Raw genomic sequence first — 16010 nt, 5'->3', positions numbered from 1 at the left:
TACCACTTTATAACAGTATGTTGCAGAGTACTTGTCAAAAATCGGGCACATTTACTGCTGATTATTATCTTCACCCAAAAACCACACAAAAATGATTTCTTTATATAGATGTCAACCAATTTCAAAAGCCCTGATGTTAACACCCCGTCTTTAGCAACTTTTTTCTAGGATACATTTTGCTTTCTCTCATCAGGCACAAGTCGTAGGTTTCAACACAGGTTCAGCAGAACCTTTAAATTATGCAACATATACTTTACAGTGCCCTGTCTTCCTTCCTTTCACCTCACTAATAATTATAGAGTAACGTTATGTAACACATCATATCCCCAGCAGTAACACCAACCACATTTTTGTAATAGAAAAAAATAAAGAAATATGAAAAAAGGCTACTCATTCATGTCACTACTTTTTTTTAACACTGAGATTAAAGTGTAACAAAGCCAAGATGCCAGCTATGCTCCAAACATTTTAAATTATTTCAGCTCATTATGTGAAAAGATATAAATCAATCAAGGAAACTCCGCAACCTTTAATACTGTTGAAATAGGATTCTTTATAAATAGGACTAAAATCCAACAGAATTTTTCTCACACGTGAAAATACAGAACAAGAAAGTTCCAGTGATTGAGCCTGACCTTTTCCGAAATGTGGAGGTTTGGCAAGCAAGAAGGAAGAATAACATGGAGCTCATACTGTACCTAGTGTGCATGTACTTAGTATAAGAATGTAAAAAAAAACTGTACAGTGTCTCAATACATTTATACCCCTTTTACACCAGAGCTAAAACCCGGGTTATTGCAGAGTTAACCTGGGTAGCTCCTTGGTGTAAAAGGGGAGAGGGTTGGATCACCGGGTCGAGTGACCTGGCAATCCATCCCAGGTAACTTGCAGGGTTTAACACGTGAAACCCTGCAGTGTGAACGGCGTGCTCCAGGTCACGATGACCTGGAGCGCGCCGCATGCTGGCCAATTGGTCCGGCTTCAGTGGCGCTTGGAGATGACGTCATCTCCAAGTGTCCATTTCAATTCCGGAAAAGTCTGCTCCGATGTGAACGGCACCGACTCAGGAATATCCTGGGTTGGCGTCTGAGAAATTCCGGGTCTGATCCGGGTTGGAACTCTGTTCCAACTCCGGGTCAGACGCGGAATTTCGGTGTAAAAGTGGTATTAGAAAGGTGGAATGGGGGACCAGAAGGAATGATCTAAAGTAGGCTGAATACAATAAAACTTACATGCCTACAACTATTGTCTCCTCTAAGGGCTTCACTCAGAGGGGAGATGCAGATGACATTTGCATGTGTCATTAGATCCATGGGGGAATCATATCATATTAACCCCACCTTCTCCCCAGGGAGGTGACTCCTAGAATTATTCTCCCCATCCTGCCCACTTCACTAGGAAGTGTGTGGGATACGGGAGGACCACCTATTGTTCGAGGCTCCGGGGGACTCCCCACAAATTCGGGAGTCTCCCGGCAGTTGTGAGAGAGTAGGTAAGCATGTAGTATGGTTGTGTTCTTATAATTACAAAGACAGTCAGACATTTAGGCCTGTCAATAATCATATAAATTGTGGGGACTGGTGCAAATACAAATTGACAATGATAGGCTAGCCACTTCTGATTGGCTGGATCTTTCTTCACTGATTAGGCATATAGCATATGGTTTAGTGGGCTTCGTTTAAAGAATAAATGTTTTTCTACTTCCCTTCATACTTTTCCTATGTTTATGACCTTATTGGGTGTAAGTGTACCTAGTTATATGTAAAACCTGCCACATGTGCAATTAGTACAGAGCTGAATGCACCTTGCAATGCCTATCCCTCAGCATATGGCCATAAGTATACCGCTGTTTGAGTGTTGTATCATAGACCTTTTCTAATTGTTACAAATGCAGCAACAATGAAGATTTTGTTTGATTAATCAAGAGACAAAGTGTATGCTTTCCATTTCTGAGACAAGCAACAGCTGCACAAAGCATCTCTGCTATTTTGTAACTAAGAATATACTTGTCTCATCAAATGTTTCTCTTTATGACAGCCAAGAGAATACTTGCATGGAATCAGGCTGGTTAGTTAGTAATACAGACTCCTCACATATCTTGATAACAAAACTGTTCCCGATAGAAATGGTTGAAGTGCGTAAAAATGCTCTGTGTGTGTTTGTATGTATGTGTGTGTGTGTGTATATATATACTGTGCATGTGTGAATATATATATATATATGTATATATGTATATATATATATATATATATATATATAGTTATCACCCCAAGGACGGACCCCAAAGAGACTTTACGGTGATAAATGAAAACAGCAATACTGTGTCTGTGTGTACTCGACATTTCAGAGTTATTCCTCCGTTATCAAGACGTCGTTGATGCACAAACGTACAAAGCCAGCAAATGAATATTGTAACTTTAATAAAGCAAAGGCAACAAGTCAACTTACTTTAATGGTATGTTAAATTGAAGTACAAGATACTTTAAGTAGATTAATAATAATTGAAGAAAAAGATAATGTGATGTTTAAATGTTATTAAGCATCTTTTTTGCCTATATTTGAGTATTTCTGGAACACTGTATACTCCATATCCTCTTGAACCAGTTATACCTGGAGCAATTACTTTTTACCTCACTGTGTTGCTGTCGTACCATTCAGTCCTCTTTCTCAGGCCATTTCCAAGAAGTCAGAATGACATAGTGATGGTCATGGTGTGTACTTCAACTTGGTTATGGATTTTATCTTTCACTATTCCTACATAGAACTCTCCCTCATATTCTACAATAACATAGTCATCTATACTTATAATAAAGTTGTAATGGTTGTGTCTGTACATAGAATTTTTTTTCGAGAAATGTACTCCTTGCTTCTATGAACTATGGAGGCAAAAAAAAAATTTTGTTTGTCTGTCTGTGCGTTCCGGCATCATGTAAAAACTAGGGGATGAATTTGTATTCCATTTTCAATATTGTATACATAGCTTAGTCACTTAGAAAAAACTGAGGTATGTATTATCTCAATGTGTCATCAGGGAGAGGAGCAATAAAGAAAAAACCAGATGCTTGATACTCAGTGCATGCAGCGTGCAGGCTCCTCAAGCCAAAAATGCTGCTGTATATAAATATAATTTTAGGGGACAAATATACTTTTAGGGTATGTTTATAAACTATGGAGACAATTTTTTATCAGAATTTGCACAGGCTCAAGTCCAAAATGACGAATAACGAAATCCTGCTATTATTGCTTTAGAGATGAAACGCGTTGAGGAAGCCGTGACCTCTGGTCCTTACAAGCAACTGATGTTTTCAGATAAGCCTTTTTGAATCTTTTTTAATGTAATTACCCATTTTTATGTGTATATGTGTTGTGTACAAATAAATACGTTTAAAGTACTACACTATGAGAGTGTCCTTCTCTCCCTCCCTACTATGATTACCGGAGCTAATAACTCTGCAAACTGCATGTAATAGAAAAGACACTAATTATATGCCTATATATATATATATGTGTACATGGTACGCATTTTATTAAGCGTTGCACCGTATTTATAAGAATTACAACACTATATGGCGCTTGTTCTCACCCTTTCTATTTCATATATATATATTATATATATATATGTATATATATATATATATCTATATATATATATATATAGCACAAATAGATAGGATTCACTCACTAGGACTTGTAGTAAAAAAAGTCAGGCTTTTATTCCATCATTATTATAGTTTCAGGTGCATGTAATGTCGACGTTTCGACTGCTAAAGCGAGTGATGCCAGTAGTGAGCTTCCTCCTCTATTAGAGCAGGGAGCTCACTGGGGCTTGCGGGAACGAGTTCGTATCACAAGGGTCTCGTCGCAAGCCCGAATGCCGCGACCATCACCTGGCCTCTCGCAAAAGCTGTGGGTGGCCACCCAGACTCAGAGCGAGCGCTCACAAAGAGCATCTGGCTCTGAATCAGGGCCTCTGTTCAGTGTGTGCAGGCTCTACTTGTGCTTTTATATATATATATATATACACTTTGAGATAGGACAGCACTCCTGAAAAAAGTTCTTTAAAGATGCGGTGCCTGGTTCATACAAAATAAAATATATGCACTCACTTTTTTTGGGAAAATAAGAAACAAAGATCCAGATTTAAATCTACTAAACGTGAGTGCTGGATCTTTGTTGCTTTTTTCCCCCAAAAAGTGAGTGTGTATATATATATATGTATACATATATACATATATATATATACATACATACAGTCATGTGCATAAATATTGGGACATTGACAGAATTTTCATATTTTGGCCTCTATTCACCACAACAACGGCTTTGAAATGAAACAAACAAGATGTGCTTTAACTGCAGACTTTCAGATTTCATTTGAGGGTAATTACATCCAAATCAGGTGAACAGTGTAGGAATTACAACGGTTTCTATATGTGCCTCCCAAGTTTTAGGGGGCCAAAAGTAATGGGACTATCAACTCAAAAGCTATTTTATGGACAGGTGTGGGCGATTCCCTCGTTATTTCATTATCAATTAAGCAGGTAAAAGGTCTGGAGTTGATTCTAGGTATAACATTTGCATTTAGAATCCGTTGCTGTCGACTCTCAATATGAGATCCAAAGAGCTGTCACTATCAGTGAAGCAAGCCATCATTAGGCTGAAAACTCAAAACAAACCAATCAGAGAGATAGCAAAAACATTAGGTGTGGCCAAATCAACTGTTTGGAACATTCTTACACCTCCTGCTTAAAACCCAAAAAGTCAGAAGGATCGTGAGGCCCCGCTTTCACGGTCTGTATTCATACTGAAAATCAAGATCAAGCGAGCTTTTGCCCTTCTGCTCCAGAAAAAAAAAGCCCGGCCCTGATTCAGAGCGAGCGGCTCTGAATCTGGCCCACAGTCCGGCAGCAGATTGTCAGTGATTGAGATACAACTACTGTCTTTGTAAAAATGGTTCTGCTGAGCATTAACAGACATCCACGAGAGCGAAGCTGCAGCAAACGCTAATTAATATATATATATAGTGTTTACCATGTGTTGACCTCCATCTACATTCTCTTCATTAGAGTTCTCATCTGAATTCTCAGGGGAGGAATTCAATTGTTTATGTGCGCCCAATCACCCATTTAAACTGACAGGGCAATGTTACATTTTTTCAGTTTTTCATGCATGTCGCTGCCAAATAGGCCAGATTTAGCAAAGTGACTAAACCCATCTAAAGTCCTGCTTAGCGCACCAAATAGGGACTTTTAGACAATTTCTGCTCGCCACCTCAGGAGGGTGCGAGCAGAAATCATGCATTTACGTCCATCAGCAGAAGCAATTGGATAGCTAAGGTGGGCACACAAAAACAATTGAATCCCCCCCCCCCAATATTACTTAGTTATGTTTTTTCCATTTGGTGTAACTTAACCTAATTTAACTTTTTTTGAAGGAATAAACAACAATAGAATAAACAACAAAGATCTGTAAAATCCCAATAATTGAATAATTTGTTCATTTACTGAAAAAGAAAACTAATAAAGGTATCCAGTAAATGAAGACCCCCTCTTACCTTGTCCAAGGCTATCCACGTAGTTTTTCACCACAGGGTATACAATTCTATCTCTTTTAAAGTCTTTACCCATATTCAATGAGGTATACAAACTATACATTGTTATTTCATAAAGTGTTTAGTACAAATTATGCAGTACATTACCGTAGTATTTTGAGAGCAAAGCAGCTCAGACTCGTTCAAACCAGAAAAAGAAAATCCATTTGCAAGCTAGTCATGGCACTTTACGATCCAACTATAATCAATCTAACACCAGAAGGCTTTACGCCATAAAATTAGACACTTATCATGATTATCATAAAAAATTAATGCTTATTTTAATACTCTCAGTTTAATCATTTTAATCCGATGGCCGAGTTGCGTTCAACCACCCAAGGTGTGCATATATCAGAGCATAACCGCACATCCAAGAATGGTATATCTATTTTATAAAATGGTCCTTGTTGTGACAAAATAGTTCCATGTGGAGATGATGTGTCGTGAAATAGATACAGAATATGAGATAAAAAATAGTTCAGATTAGGCTGTTTCATTTGAATTATTTTTAATGAGTAAACATTTAACTGGATAACAGTGTAAGTGAATAAAACAGTTGAACATTCACAATAGGCTGTTTAAACAGGTGAACAATTATAACTACTGTCACAAGTGTTTCATTTTGTAAAGAAAACGTGCTGTACAGTGAATTTTACTGGTAGGAAGGGCTTAATGTTTCTTCAGGGTCAGGGCTGGCATATCTGCTCTGCTGGATTCTGAAGTGACACCTCAGGTAAGCCCTGTTCGAGTTCTTTGAATAGATCATCATTTGTACCAGTGATGATTGGTGTCAGGTCCTTTGAGTTATGAAGTAATTTTTGCATTTCTTTACATTTTCCTGACAGAAATGTGTATTTCAGTGAGGCAGGGATATGTATGTCGATCAGTGAGGCAGGGATGTGCTGCTTTTCTGTGAGAAGTTTCTTTGTGAGAGATGTTATTGTTTACACTTGTGGAGTGATACAGCTGTAGCTTTGTGATGAGGTTTGATTACAATAGGAAGTAGATGAAGCCTGAGGTGTGCGGTCATTGGGGAATAATGCACGTTCATGTGAGCTAGTGTGTCCAATCATGTTGGTCGGACCTGTCTCAATATGCCACAACATTTTATAAGTAATAGATATACTACTTTTGGGTGTGTGGTCACACTCTAACATATGCACGCTTTGGCATGCATTGTGACCTCCTTCTTCATATCAGTAGCGTAACAACAACCCCCACAGAACTCGCGGTGGCTTGTGGGCGCCGGCAGGGGCGGGATGCGGGGGCAGCAACATAACTAATCCAGGCTGATGGATGCTGGCAGAGGAATCCTTCAGGGGCGGATTGTGCCGCTGGGAACTCAGGAGAGTTCCCGCTTTGCCAGCTCCATCCTCCCTTAATATGCTTGCAGCCAGGCTGATTTGGCTGCGTGGCAGGCTGCCCTGTGATCGGAGCTCAGCTCCAATTAGGCAGCATTTCCTCTTCAATCTCCAGGGGCAGCTTCTGTGCAAGTGCAGAAGCTCTCTATGAAGCCCAAAGGATAATGGCCGAGGGGGAGCTGCTGCGCATGCCTGGCTACAGCAGTTCCTCCCATGGGCCATTGCGGAGCCTCCTCACCTCACCACTCCGAGTCCAGCTGGGATCCCAGGCCCGGACCTATCTCGCTCCTATCAGTGTCACTCAGCAACAGAAGAGGAGGAGGTAAGGGATAAGTAAGGCTATATCATCTCTTCACTGTACATGCAACATGTAATGTACATGTGTTTTTCACTTTTACACTGTGTATATATATATATATATATATATATATATATATATATAATCTCACAAAGTACATCTAAATTTTACAGTGTACATAATATAGATATATTAGATAATTTATACATATATACAGTGTGACAGTCAGTAAAAGTTAGAAGTACATTGTGAGATGAATATATATATATATATATATCTCTCAAATAAATGAAGGTAATGGCGCCAACTTTTACCCACTGCTTAGAGGATAGTGAAAAAAATATATAGTGTAAAATATGTTCTCCCAATCAATATAGGGTGTCCGCTAACCAGAACGGACATGTATCTTTGTAAGCATCATGCTGTATACTCATATTATCACAGTAAGTGCAAAATTATGTATGACATAAAGTGCAAAACGTGCTAAGAAATATTTTTTTAAAAAAAGTTGATGCTCTATCAAAATATAAAAGCACAAAGGGATGTATGTATATGAGCAAACATGTAAAAACAGCTAAAACTTCATCAGATAGTATTTTTTAAAAAGTTTTAAACCTGTTTAGAAATTCAGTAAAAAGTTCTTTAGAGAGTTCATATAGTGCTTATCTGTAATAGTTCATCAAGCAAGAGGCAGCTATCCCAATGTGTTTCATCCACTGCAGGACTTCATCAAGGGGTGCTGCTAGTAGGGGGTTTCCACTTTTTATACCCTGTAAACAGGACTCAATTTCCTCATTAGAGCCAAGTATGACGTCAGTTCCGGTTGCCAGCTTCCGGAATCGCGTGTCTGATTTTCCACAATAATGGATAATGCACATAATTAAATATAATTTCTATGCTCCATTGAGTTGCTTATTTTCATCACCGTCCTGGACCCGAATTGTCCCTAAGGTCATATCACTGGATTGCCCGGCTTTCGCCCTTCAACTCCTCATTTCCACCCCTTGCCTACATCACTTCCTCTTCCTTGGTACTGTGGTATCAGCCTCAAAACATGCAATGCGCATGTGTAGGGAGGGAAAGGGGGAAAAAATGTACAATGAAATGCTACTTGCGGCATCCGAGTCCGCAATTACCTCGGCGCCATTTTGCCTTGGTCCGGGAAACGTTATTGTAAGCTCCATAAATGCGGATTGTCTCTAAGGTCATATCACTGGATTGCCCGGCTTCTGCCCTCCGTCTTCTCATTTCCGCCCCTTGTTTACATCACTTCCTCTTTATTGGTGCTGTGATATCAGCCTCAAACCATGCAATACGTATGCGCAGGGAAGGAAAGGGAGAAAAATGTTCAATCTAATTCTACTTGCGGGGTCTAAGTCTGTACTTACATCGGCACCATTTTGCCTTGGTCCAGGAAACGCTAATGTTAGCTATGAAGAAAAACAGAGGGTTTTTTAAAAAAAATATTGTATTAAACTATGTTTACGTATGTGTCTATATTACTAAATAAGATAGACATGCGAATGTATATAGCGCAAAGATGGAAAATCCAAATATAGTTAGTAAGTACTGACTTCAACAATAATAACTAGCTAAAAGATAGTACTGGTGAGCAGATAATACAAATTGACTTTGTATGTATTAAAAAATATATTATTATTTAAAAGGGGTCTTAAAAATATATAGAGAAGTAGGGGTTTCTTCATTATTATTTCAAAAGATGTCCCGGCTGGAACAATTGTGAAGAGTATCACATAATACTTATTGAATAGTCCCAAAGAATAGTACTGTAGATCTTCTTTATTATTTCAAAAGATGTCCCGGCTAGATAAATTGTAGAAAGTATCACATCATGCAGTAATTCATATATAGTCCCGGAGAAAAATACTGAAGATCTTCTTCATGCTACATTGGGTAGATTCATATTCCATTCATGGACCTGGGTGGTTATAGTGTCCTGCTGTGAATATCGTTATCTACAACATTGGGTATTCCCAGGAGGTCTCCCATCCAAGTACTGACCCAGCCCAATTGTGCTTAGCTTCCAAGATCAGACGAGATTGGGCGTGAGTACAATGGTAAGGTTGTAGATAATATCAGATATCCACAGTTAGCCATCTCATCCATTACAGGAAAGGAGCAATCTCGTAGCTTTCGTTGAAACCAGACGGTGCCATTGTATTCAGCTGGAAAATCCAGAAAATCTCCCGTCTTGAAAGTTTGTTGCCCAAATCTCCTCCTCTATCTCCTAAAGTGACTTGTTCAATAGCTTTAAAAGTAAGTTCTTCAGGGTTGGAGCCATGATGCGTGATGAAATGTCTTGATACTGCATGTGCTTCTACTTTATTCTTAATGTTCCGGATGTGTTCTTGAACTCTTAGTTTTAGGGGTCTTTTTGTTTTCCCTACATACTTCAGGCCACATTTACATTAAAGTAAGTAGATGATCGATGTTGAATTACAATTCATAAATTGTTTAATCTTATATTCTTTGGAGTCATTATAATTGAAAAACACTTTCCTTCGTGGATGTAAATATATACCTAGTAGATTTACGCCATATATATATATATATATATATATATATAATATATGTACGAATAGGTTCAGCACTCCCCTATCCTTATGCAAATGTGCCTGCGTGCCCATGGAGAAATCAAATGCACAAATCCTGAATTGCCTGACCGGCAAAACACCACACCACACCGCACTGTAGTTGTAGTAGGCAAAAATAGCAAATTATTTTTGCCTACTACAACTGCAGTGCCGTGTGGTGTTTTGCCGGTCAGGCAATTCAGGATTTGTGTGTGTGTATATATATATATATATATATATATATATTTATAAATGATCAACCTCTCACACTCCTCTCCACCTCACCACCAGCAATTGCGGTTGGTGGGGGAGCCACAAATTTTTTGGCAGGTGGGAGCAAAATTTATAGTCCACCACTGCTACAGATGTTATGCCTTTGATTAGATGTTTGGTCCCCTTTAGATGAATTAGGCCTACAAAACAATAAGTAGGGACCCCACCATGGAAAACTAGCCCACTGCACTTGCTAAACTTCCTGGTGGTGATGTACTGTAGTTCAGGATGGAATGCCAGCGGCTGTTTAGCTGCCGGATCAAATACTGACAGCGGCAGTCCGGTGGGTTGAAATCCCGACAGCTGAAGGTAAGTACCCTAACCCTCCTCTCTCCCCCCCTAACCCTCCCTTAGGGGTGCCTAACTCTAACCTTCCCCTTGTTAGTGCCTAAACCTAACCCCCCTCCCCACACCCTAAACCTAACCCTCCCGGGGTGTGCCTAGCCCTACCCCCCTTCCCCCACCCTAACCCTCTTGGGTGGTGCCTAACCCCAAGTCCCCCCAGGGGTCCCTAAATCTAACCCTGCCCCCCCTGCTGCTAAATGCGAAGACACCCAGCATACCTTCGTTCGTTATGCCGTGTGTGGGGATTCCGTAGTGGGGCTAATGATAGGCGTCAGGATTTTGACGCCTATCTTTAGTCCCATGTCGGGATGTAAGTGTCGAGCTATCGGTGGGCGAGATAGCACCAACCGGTATCCTGACTGCATCCCGTTCAGGATAATTAGTAAATAAATACATTTAGTTTAATATATGAAACCACAAGTTCCAGCAAAACCTGGAAGCCATTAACTGTCAGGGTATGCTAGTGCTTGTAGAACCAAAAGTGCAATCATACCTATAGGTTTCATTGGCTTCCTGAGCATAATTGAGCTTAGAGAACTACAAACAGCAGCATGCCTTTGAAGCCAGGGACTGCTGGAACCTGTAGTTCTATACAAAACGTATATAGATATTTAAAATCAAATCTCCTCACTGACTGACTCATTAACGCTTAGCCCAAACCCCTGTATCTAGAAACATGAAAATTAGGGAGTATATTCCTTCCATGATGTAGGTACCCACTAAGCAGGGATTTTTCGAAATTCGACTCCTAATGTGGTGAAAAGGGCTAAAATGTTAATCAGCTAGTGTTAAATAAACACACGCCGGCATTCAAAGCACTTTTATTTAAATAAAAAGAAAAAACCCCTAAGCTTTCATTAGTCATTTTATTAAACACATAAATCCTTTTCTTGAAGTAGTGAATAGAATAACTTTATCCACGATGTCATTCAAAGAAATAAAATAACAAACCACCAGAGACAATTGCAGCTGATCCCTATGGAGCCTTGCCGCTATAATGTCATAAAACTGGATGAATATACCAAAGTGTAATGTTCTTCTCCGTATAACATAATTTAGTGCCAGGCACAGATATAAGCCAGCAGCTGCATACACTGTAGTACACTATTACTGAGTCTACTGATATGTTCTGTACATGATTCATTTGAAATGTTCTCTCTGATAAGTAATAATATTAAAATGAATGGAGGTACCGAGCAGCCTCATTCATCTACCAGTACATTAGACATTGCAATGTATGCTATGTGCAGCAATAAGTTACTATACACCTTATGTTCTGGTGCAATGTATAAAAGTTTGCCAGTAACCTTGTGGACTGCATATACAATATATATATATATATATATATATATATATATATATATATATATATATATCTATATATCTATATATCTAATAATAATACTAATCATAAAAAGACATAGACATATATAAAATAAAGCTATGCAAGCATGGAGGAAACAGGATGCAAGGAATGGGTGTGAATTAATAGATCTACAGTAATTAGATAGTCAAAAGATTGACACCAACTGGTAGACAGGCAATAGGTCTTTAGGTACAAAAGGTTGACATGGTCAAAAGGTCGACACAAAAATGGTCGACATGTTTTTTTTTGTTTCCTAACCCTAAACTTCACCCTTGTTGCCTAACCCTCCTTCCTGGTGCCTAACCCTAACCATCGGGGTAAGTGCCTAACCATAACCGTCCCTTCTAGAGCCTAACTCTAACTCTCCGGTAAGTGCCTAACCCTTAAAAAAAAAAAAGCGTTGACCATTTTTGGATCAACATTTGACCATGTCGACCTTTTGTACCTGTCTATCTTCATCCATGTTGACTTTTTGTGTGTCAACATTTTGACCATGTTGACTTTTTGTACCTGCCAACCTACAGTATTGCTTTTCCAACAGTTGGTGTCTACCTAGACACTGTCAACCTTATTATTGTAGATCTATTGATTGGAACCTGCAAGGAATTCTCTACATTATTCTCTGTCCTTGTCAGGGGCATTTCTAGAGAGGAGGGGGGGCCCATGTGCAGTCTCCGACATGGGCCCCCTCCTCTCAGCCTGGCGGCCGGCAGCGCACTGAGCTGTGCGCGGCCAGTGCCGGAGTTATAGACTCTGGGCACTAGAGTGTGCCCAGAGTCTATAGTGTATGCACAGGTCACTGGGAAAATGGCTGCGGTGGCCATTTTCAAGTCATTTTCCAGGGCCGGACACCCGCGCTGACGCGGGACTTCCGAGAGGTAAGTAATATTATGGGTGCAGGGTGTACGGTGCGGGGCCCCCCTGGACCCAGGGGCCCGTATTCCCCGCACACCCTGCACCCATTATAGATACGCCCCTGGTCCTTGTACTTACAGTATCAAGCATCAGAGATGACGATTTTTGAATAGGGGTTATCCTGGGCATTTAGTACTAGATGCCTATGATAAGGGATTTATCATAGGCATCTTTTACAAATACAAAGAATGGAGAGCAGAAAAAGTAAACTTCAACTTGAACACAATGTAGTTTTTATTTTGAAATTTAATTCCAAGTCATCATGGGTAAAATCGATAATACAGGTTCAGTCTCCCATATCAAATATTCCGAAATACGGAATAATTTTGGAATGACTGAGATAATGAAACCCTTGATTTTTGATTGTTCAATGTACACAAACTTTGTCTAAAGTACAAATTATTACAAATATTGTAAAAAAATTACCTTTAGGCTGTGTGTATAAGGTGTATATGAAACATAAATGAATTTCATTTCTGTACACAAACTTTGCTTGAGCAGCAAAATTATTGAAAATATTGTATAAAATGACCTACAGGCTGTGTGTGTATAAGGTGTATATAGAACATAAATGTATTCTGTGTGTATATTTGGGTCCCATTCCCAAAATATTTCATTATGATATGCAAATATTATAAAATACGGAATATTCCGTTATCCAAAATACCCCTGGTCCCAAGCATTTTGGATATGGGAGACTCAACCTGTACAGGACAATTTTTTCATATTGAAACATGTTCCCTTTTTGAGACCAGTATTGTACAAACATCTTAAGTGTATTTTCAGAATGAAGACCATTTTAAAGACCATTGTATCTCCAACACGGGATGCAGTTAATTTACCGCTGCCTAGGATGCCAGCCATAGTAATCCCGACGGCAGAAGGCCGACCCGGGATTAAAGATAGGCATCAAAATGACAACGCTTATCTTTAGCCCCCAGTCGAAATCCTGACGGCGGACATCCCAAATGAGGTAAGCTGGGGGCAGTTAGATTGTAGCCGTGGGGGGGATGGTTAGGGTTAGGCACCCTCGGGGGGAGATTAAGGTTAGGCACCCCCCACCGGGGAGGGTTAGGGTGCGGGGGGGGGGAAGGTTTGGGTTAGACACCCACCATGGAGGTTAGAGTAAGGCACCACAAAGAGAGGGTTTGGGGGAGGAGAAGAAAGGGGAGGGTTAGGATACTTATGCGCCCCTGTCGGGATGTCCTTCTGTCGGGCTTCCGGCGTTGGTATGAGAACCGGCAGCTATTCAGCCGTCAGTATTTCATATCGATTCCCTCCAACTCAATTGTGTAAGTACCATATGAAGTTAAAGAATCTTCTATGTGGTTAACATCCAAATCCCAGCGGTGCTTTAAAGGTAAAACGCTAGCCTACTCATTGTGTCAATATATCTCCAATAGGACAACTGAAGTTACCTATTTTGTTTCAGGAAAATATCTACAATTGATACTGTAGGTTTATTAATTGTAACACTACATTTGTTAACTACATACTGCAGTGCCCTTGTGGCCTGTAGTGCGTAGGTAGGACAACAAAACCTTTTCAGACTGTTTTTGGAGCATGTGAGAAATATATAAAACAAATTTAAATACTGTATATAAAAAAGTGAGTAATCTGGCTCTATTTGATTGTTTAGTAAATATATAAAAACAAATGAAGGGACATTTCTTATGTGTAAATGGGAGTAGCCAAATGGGATTGAATGGTGTTGGGGAGGAGCATGTATTACAAACTACTATGGGAAGGGATTCGTTTAGAGGCCTGGACAATTTTCAAATTACAAATCCTGAAACAAATGAATTTATGGATTTTTAGGGCCATAATTTGAAGTCCATTTGTATTCTTAGAGGAAACATATGGTTAATGGTAGGTTTGTTTAGTTAATTAAACAATAAAAATACAAATAAAATATATTCAATAAACAATAAAATAAGAATCAAAATTTAATATAGGGTTTCTTTGTTCTTATATGGTGCCTCTGAATATAAAGTTCTTTCTGTAATAATTTATTTTGAATTTGCACAATACAACATATTGATAATTTCAATTTAAAGAATATTCATATTGATGTGCTTTTTTTATAACAACAATTTTGATTTTTATCTCTATACAACTGATAAATATTTACCAATAAATGTTTGTGGGTTAAGAACACTAGCCCTTTAAAAGTCTGTTCAGCAATGTTGGATGGTTTTCCTTATATAAATGTATTCATGCATGTGTATTTTTTATACTATCGGACAAACTTGCACTTTTTTATGTATGTATTCAGAAAATGAAGTTTGGTGATATCCTATTAAGTTTTTTTATTTGGTGATAAGTTATCTTGGGTTCATGAAATACAGCTGGATCAGCACTATAATAACCCTCGAGCATACACAGTTAACTTCGAAGAAGTTGTACTGTAGTCCAGTGGCGGCACAAGAGGTGGGCTGTAGTCCAAAAGTGAAACGCGTCTGATGAGAATCCTTGAGGAACAAATTCAAATCAAGAGATCATCTGCTATAGTTACTGACCTATTTCTGCTGAACATGCCAGTGCAGCTATAATACAACTTCAAGTGTCTGACCCAGCAAACTATGGAATTTTTTATCATGGTGTAACGTTATCTACAGATGTGTCTTCTTGCATCTTTGCTGCTTTCGCAGCAAATCGCGCCATGCATGGCACGAGATGCATACCCACAAGCGGGTACGCGCACTGTGTTCGCACCTCCATAGGATTGCATGGTGCGAAAGCAGTGCGCGGCAAGGCATAGTCTGGCGCCACGTGGCCACGGCTAATCGAATGGCGTGATGCGTGAGGAAGTTTGTAGCGTGATCGGCAATGATGAGAGAGGACACATCTGTAGGTAACTTTATTTTGGTGTGACTAACTAGGTTATACTTTCTCTCAGTGGAATCTAAAAAGGTGATAGCATATTGGGATGTTGGCCTGCAGCTTATACAGTACCTCCGGACATACCCATTGTTCACCTCAGAGTGGACATCTGCTGTCATTATTTGGCAGATTGGACTTGTATCTCCAGTGAGTGATTAAACATTTTGGTTATATACAAGGGTTATTTGATAAGTAAGGTAACAAGACCTCTCACATGTGTAATGTTCCCTATTTCATTCTAATTTTCCACCAGGCCACAGCTGGTAGACCACTTCTTCCCTCACAGCAATTAAACTGTGCCTCATGTCAGTCCTACTGTCCCAACATCATTTGTAAGACAAAGTGGCTGGCGTAAACATGGTCAAACATTGAGGTGCGTACTATG

General features: G+C 39.4%; 1 protein-coding gene and 1 pseudogene across 1 annotated transcript in view; both read right to left on the bottom strand.

The window, feature by feature from the left end:
• The window catches only part of ASIC2 (acid sensing ion channel subunit 2), an 811363-nt gene that overhangs the window by 733585 nt on the left and 61768 nt on the right, over positions 1-16010 (bottom strand). The window lies entirely within an intron of this gene.
• Positions 9223-9341, bottom strand: LOC148540604 (5S ribosomal RNA; annotated as a pseudogene).

The sequence above is a fragment of the Taudactylus pleione genome, unplaced genomic scaffold (assembly GCF_031769625.1).
Source record: "Taudactylus pleione unplaced genomic scaffold, aTauple2 ptg000018l, whole genome shotgun sequence".
In the NCBI taxonomy this organism is placed as follows: Eukaryota; Metazoa; Chordata; class Amphibia; order Anura; family Myobatrachidae; genus Taudactylus; species Taudactylus pleione.
Note: the sequence above shows the minus strand (reverse complement) of the source record. Positions and strands in the feature narration are given on the sequence as shown.